Here is a 7,117-nt window from a genome sequence, read left to right as displayed (position 1 = left end):
TCCAACAGGTATGACACAATGTTTTGAAACCGTCACCATTAACACCATGCTATGTACCTATATATCAGTATGATGCAACTGTGCATATAGAACGTCAAAGCCAGAAATGACGAAACAGTCTCCTTAGGTCAAAATAGGCGCGAAGAGATGGATCACTGAAAATCAGTGAATAGGTTATACAATGTCAAACTAAACCTAAACATAATCTGTCAAAAAACACGACAACCGCCATAAGAATCAGCGGCAATCGGTTACAATTGAAACCCGAGTTGACATGACCTACAGTTGAGTTACAGAAAACTATGATGCACTGACTTGGGTTGAATATAAAACGTCAACGCCAGAGAATAACTAGTCTCGTTTATCCGCCGAAACAGATTCCACTGGGCGCAAAAGGCAAAAAAGCGAAATTTTATGAATTATGCTGAAAATCAATTTGCAAACAACAGTAAGTTATTGTTGCCTGACCATACACATAAATACCCCTGCAATGCGACGGCGGCCTTAATAAAAAGCAGACAATCATATATAGCAGAGAGACATATATACTCTACTTTGTAAGAATATTTTCACTTTTGAAAGGGTGGGGGTATCGTTGATTCTGTTTTCTTCTTGATCAAACATCTTCGTCAAACATATTTCTTATTCTTTCACAGAAGTTACGTGGGAGAAGGTGGTAAGTAATTTTAATCATTTTACACATAATAGCAACAGAGAGAACATATAAGATGTTTATGTTCTGAATGTAAAACAAACAAACATCAGTTTCTAGTTCTGCTGAACCAAACATTCAAGTGAGCTGTCTTTGCTTGTTTTCCGCCCGATTGTGCATTTTCTTCTCTGAAACAGAATAGACTGTGATACTGAAATTGTGTTTGTTTGTTTGTGTCGTCATGTTCCAATAAAATGTATGACGTTTTCATTAATGTAAATGACTTCCACAAAGGTGTTCTATTATAATTCACGTCCACTTTTTGATATTTCCGATTCAGCAACGACATTGAAAGTAACGGTTTTTGCCCAGCAATCAGCAATTATTATAAGTATAATTATGCAATTTTGATATGTGTGGTATTGGGAATAACATATTTGGTGGAGTATTTTGATTGTTAAATTTGGACGCTGCTGTACTCTGCACAACTTGAACCCCAATGACTGCTGGTGTCTGCGATTGTTCTGTTGTGGAGAGGTTATGTTTTTCGATCACTCCTTCTAGGCGCATTTTTGCTGACTGGGGTACTGTTAAAGCGGCGTTAAAGCCAACTTACACACTTACTTTTAAGCTTAGTTTCCCTCAACATAAGCTACCGGGCTACCCCATTGAAAGTATTCACTTTAAAAATAGTTGTACAAAAAGCAAAAAAAGCTGGTACAGGTTTGGACCCCCGCAGAAAGCATTCGCCCAAATGCAACAGGACCACAACCACAATGCAGATTTTCGAACGCATCTTTCCAAATCATGCATTGTTGAAAACGTGCAAAACGTGATTTGAGACATTGGTCCAAATGCACGTGCGTGATCGGGGCATAAATACCGACGTTGGACAGAGCAGCAAAAAACCACCAAGACTGGTACAGGCGCAACGAGACAGAGCGATCAGTATGGCCAATATCGGGGCTACTCATCGTCAGATAGCCAGAACCTTCAACTGCTCCCAGACCACTATCAGCAAGTTGATAATCCGCTACCAACAGACCGGCCAAGATCAGGAAGACCGAGAGTGACAATACCGGCCGAAGACCGCTACATCCGGCAGATTCACCTCCGAAACAGATTTGAGACGGGGCAACAGCACTAGGGCATGCCATCAGCAGACAAACAGTCCTTCGACGACTTCGTACGGCTGGTATACGAGCCGAATTGTACGTTGGTGGGCTCTTTACGGATGAAAGTCGGTTCTGTCTGATCAGGAACGATGGCAGAGTTCGAGTTTTTCGACATAGGGGAGAGCGACTCGTGCCAAACTTCATTAGAGAAGTTCACCCGTTTGGAGGTGGAGGGGTCATAGTATTGGGTGGCATTTGTGGCCAGATTACAACACGGCTGGTTATCATCAGAGGAAACCTAAATGCTCAGCGATACAGGGATGAAGTGTTGAGACCTGTTGTCCCGCCCTTTATTCAACATCAGCCAAGAGGATTATTTTTGCAACAAGATAACGCAAGGCCTCACACCGCCCGAATTGTTCAAGACTACCTGAACAACGTTAACTTCAACGTATTGCCCTGGCCACCTTGTTCTCCAAACATGAACCCCATTGAACATCTCTGGGATCATCTTTATCGTCAGCTGAGACATGTACCGCCTCCAGCGAACCGACAAGAACTTGAACAGACTTTATTGAACTTATGGAACAGGACTCCTGTTGACGTTATCCGCCGACGGACGACGGCAATGAGGAGGCGTGTGTTGGCGTGCATGGATGCCCAGGGTGGTCACACTCGCTATTGATGACGTTTTACCTGACTACTGTGTCATTAATGGACTCTTCATGCACTTTTTCAATGAACTCTGACTTGTGCAGTTTTTAATTTGGACCCCTTGACTCGTTCTTTGTGTATTGCGGAGAATACAATATCGGCATTACAATGCATTTTCATTCTAATTCATAGAAAATGATTTCTGTGTAATAATTATTTATCATTAATCTCACATATGCCTTCGTTTTTGGTGTTTGGTCAAGTGAAGTCGGTAAAAACTTTCTTTTGCCCGGTAGTTTAGATTAAACACATTATTTTCAAATGTTAAATTAACAAAAAGATTAAAGCTATTATAAACAGTAATGTTCAAAATCTTACTTTATGTTATTTTATTTTAAGAAAAAATCCAGAACACGTCCAATTCTTACCCGTCACTTGAAACGTGTTTATGTTAATGATTATCACATGATGGGGTGGCGCATGTGGAATAAACCGCTTTCCTCAAATCAACTGAAGATGCATTATCACTTGTATGAGAAGGTAATATCCAGTCCTTCGTCCAAGGTAACAACAGCCTCTGGCATTATGTGATTCTCACCTTCAGAGCAACCAATACCTAGTTTATACGAGCTTACAAGAGTTCCCGCTGCATCTACAGCTTATGCTCTAGATAATACTGACATGGCATTTAATTTAATATTCAATTCTTAATTTGTCATTGTCCGGTCTTGATCTTCTGAGTTAGTGAGTGAAATTTAACGTCACATCGGCAATATTTCAGCCATATCGTGACGAAACAGTTATAATAATTATATTATGATTTAGTAAAAAACTGTCAACGATGGACAGTAAAATAACTAGAGTATCACAGTTTCGATTTTAAAACTAGTTGAGAACAGTTTAAAAAATACATTTTCAATCAACAATACAATATACCAATGGGCTATAGTTCGCCAGCAACCAAAGTTAGGCCACCTTACTATGGACCGTGGGGACTTACATTACTTTTGCTACCTGCACGGCTCCCCAGCAGGATTTACACCAATCCTTCAGCCGCTGGTGATGGGATGCAATTAAGCCAACAGTTAAACTAAACAAATGTACTACGTTTAAAACCGATGTAAGAATAAATTTACTTTGAATGATGTGGTCTTACATATCCTCTCAGGGGGACAATAATTTTACGCTACTTCAACCCCCTTTGAGGATATAGCCACTAAAAATCTAAGTTACAAATTATACATTACCAATATAAAATAAAGCTATTTACACAAATTAAAATTTATTAATAAGTTCAATTCCTTTTAAAAAACTATAATTAAATGAGAATTGATTCTATTAAAAAGATCCGTTATTGATGATGATTTGAAATATTTATCCCTTTTTGATGGAAAAGTCAACTCAGTCGAGCAGGACATGCTTGACCGTGAATCTTTCATCACAAGGGATACAAAATGGAAGATCCTCACCTTTCAGTAAATAATCATTTGTATACCTGCTATGGCCAATACGACATCACCGTATTATAACCTCTTCAAATCTGGACTGACAACCCAAGTAGGTGTAGCCAATAGTTGGTTTAATTTGATGTAATTTATTTATACCGACTTGAGTGTCCCAATTCTTTTTCATCAGATCACGGATGTAAAATCTAATCACGAGTTTATATTCAGTGTATGGGATCAGAAGTAGTGTCACAGATTTGTTGAGTGCTGCTTTGGCTGCAGCATCAGCCATTGTGTTACCACTTATTCCAACATGGCTGGGTAACCAACAAAAGACGATGTCGAACTGGCCAGGAGCAAGATTGTTATGAAGTTCTGTGATGTCACGTACAAGTGGATGTTGACAGGAAATATTCTTAATGGCTTGAAGACAGAAAGGGGGATCAGAAACTATAATGAACTGTGTGTGCCTTGATTGAGTATTTATATATTTGAGAGCTGTTAATGTGGCCTTTGATTCTGTTGTAAAAATGGAACTGTCGTTTGGTAATCTAGATGATATGGTTCTGGATCCAATGACAGTGGCGCAAACAACTGCGTCACCATCCTTGGATCGCCCGTGAAGATCCGAGATAGAATAGGTCTTCAGCAACCCATGCTTGCCGTAAAAGGCGACTATACCTGTCGTAAGAGGCGACTAACGGGATCGGGTGGTCAGGCTCGCTGACTTGGTTGATGCATGTCATCGATCCCAATTGCGTAGATCGATGCTCATAATATTAATCACTGGATTGTCTTGTCCAGACTCGATTATTTACAGACCTCCGTCATATAGCTGGAATATTGCTGAGTGCGGCGTTAAACAACAAAACAACCAACCAACCATCCTTGAATCCATCTGTAAAGATAGAGTTGTATATATGATAGTTGTTTCTTAATTGGTGATATTCTTGTTGGTACATTATTTCATTGGTGTCTGATTTCTTTACTTTAGTTAACGAGAGATCTACCTGTGGCTTTACCAGTTGCCATGGAGGAGACACGAGAATTTAGATGGGAGATATGCTATTGAGTTGAATGTTGGCAGCAGAAAGGTCAGGTTTGATTCTTAATCCAAGGGGTGGATTAAGGGATTGTTTCTTTTAATATAGATCCTCATACAGAAGATTCAAAGCGCACCCACAAGCTGGATTTAAGTGATTAGAAAAAAAAGTTTTGGAACGTATGGTAATGACAATTTTGGGCGGCGTTGTTTGAGAGATGGTTCATCAGCCTCTACATACAGACTATTAATGGGTGAAGTTCTGAAAGCACCAAGGCAAAGCCCCAGGCCTTGATGATGAATTGTATCTAATAATTTCAAATTACTTTTATAGGCTCCACCATAGACGACGGAGCTGTAATCAAGTTTTGATCGGATCAGTGTTCTGTAAAGTTGAAGGAGGGTTTTCTGATCCTCTCCCCACTTGGAATTTGAGACAACTTTCAACAGATCTAGGGCCTTCAGACATTTATTCTTTAAGTATTTTATGTGGGGCAGAAAGGTCGTGGTGATGATCGAAAATTAGACCTAAGAATTTGGCTTCTTTTACAACTTTAATAGGAGTGTTATCTAAAATTAATTCTGGATCTTTGTGGAGTTTATATTTTCTACAAAAAAGTATACAATTTGTCTTAGATTTTGAAAATTTAAAACCATTATCTAAAGACCATTTCTGAATTTTACTTAAACATAGCTGCAGTTGCCTTTCAACAGTATGCATGTTTTTGCCACGACAAGAAATATTAAAATCAGCCGCAAAGAGCGATCCATCAATCGAATCATTTAAAACTTTAGACAGACTATTTATCTTAATACTAAACAATGTGACAGACAAGATACTGCCTTCTGGGACATCCTGATTATAATGATCAAGCGGACTTGAAATTGCCTGTCAGTTGAAAATTCGGATATACATTGAGACAAACGGCCTCGTAATCCAAAATCATGTAAATCTTTTAAAATACCCTGTTTCCATGTAGTGTCATATGCTTTTTTTAGAGTTAGATCGAAAAAGATAGACACTGCATGTTGTTTATTTATTATTGCATTTTTAACAATTGCGAACCAAATGGTCGATGGTACTTCTGTTTTTCCGGAAACCACATTGTATATCAGTAATAAGATTATTTGATTCCAAGTACCAAACTAGTGGATTATTTATCATGCGTTCCATGGTTTTGCAAACGCAGCCCGTTAATGATATTGGTCGGTATTATGATGGATCAGTATGATCTCGACTGGGTTTGGGTATCGGGACACCTATAGCATCACGCCATGAAGGAGGAAACATCAGGAGTTGATAATGTATGTTATCAGCTCCTGTAGCAGTATCGTGAGCTTGTCCAAGAGCAGTGTGGAGTTCATGAATAGAGAATAGTTCAATATAATCTTCCCAATTATCTGAATTAAAATTAATAGGTTTCTTTTCTTTCTGTCTTTGATACTTTTGGAATTGAGGTACATAGGTAGATAAGGGAGAGTGTTTAGCCAAAGTTTCACCAAGTTTATTGGCAATATCTGATTGATGCGTTAGTAGTTGGTCCCCATTTTTAAGATGGTTAATACTAGATTTGGTGCCCTTACCTTTGATTCTTTGGATCATGTTCCATACCTTGGACATGGGCGTTCGTGAAATTATTTTTGACACATAAGTTCGCCAAGATTGGCGTTTACTTTGTTTAAATGTTCGCCTTGCTTTAGCATTTAAAATTTTAAATTTGTTTCAATTGTGGACCATAGCATGGCGACGGTAATAACGCTCAGCCTTTTTCTTTGACTTCCTAGCTTGTTTGCAGTCATCACTAAACCATGGTTTACGGATGTGGGAAATTGCAGAGGACTTTGGAACACGTTCTTCAGCTATTTTGTTGAGTTCATCAGAAAAGCTTTGTATTGGATCAGGAATACATCTGTATCTGTAAAGCGGTCAGGTGTTAGTCTGCCTGTACAGAGAATGTCATATAGAGGCCAGTTGGCTTTAGTAAAGTTCCATCGAGATGACTGAGGAACATCTGATGGGGTAACAGGGTTTAATATGGTTGGAAAGTGGTCACTTTCACAGAGGTCATCGTGGACCGACCACACAAATTCATTCAGCAGGTTGGATTTGGTAACAGACAAATCCAGAGAAGAGTGTGTGCCTGTACCAGGATGTAAATAGGTTTTTAAATTATCGTTGAAAAGGCATAGAGTATTGTTGGAGATATAA

General features: G+C 38.9%; 1 protein-coding gene across 1 annotated transcript in view; it reads left to right on the top strand.

The window, feature by feature from the left end:
• LOC139448577 (uncharacterized) overlaps positions 1 to 7,117 on the top strand; it is a 64,375-nt gene continuing 57,258 nt past the window's right edge. Inside the window, exons 1-2 of the mRNA XM_071230146.1 lie at positions 1 to 8; positions 657 to 676. The gene's annotated coding sequence lies outside the window, so the exon portion shown is untranslated. The remainder of the gene's footprint in view (positions 9 to 656; positions 677 to 7,117) is intronic.

This window comes from Haliotis cracherodii, unplaced genomic scaffold (genome assembly GCF_022045235.1).
Source record: "Haliotis cracherodii isolate W230 unplaced genomic scaffold, xgHalCrac1.p SCAF_7, whole genome shotgun sequence".
Taxonomy (NCBI): Eukaryota; Metazoa; Mollusca; class Gastropoda; order Lepetellida; family Haliotidae; genus Haliotis; species Haliotis cracherodii.
Note: the sequence above shows the minus strand (reverse complement) of the source record. Positions and strands in the feature narration are given on the sequence as shown.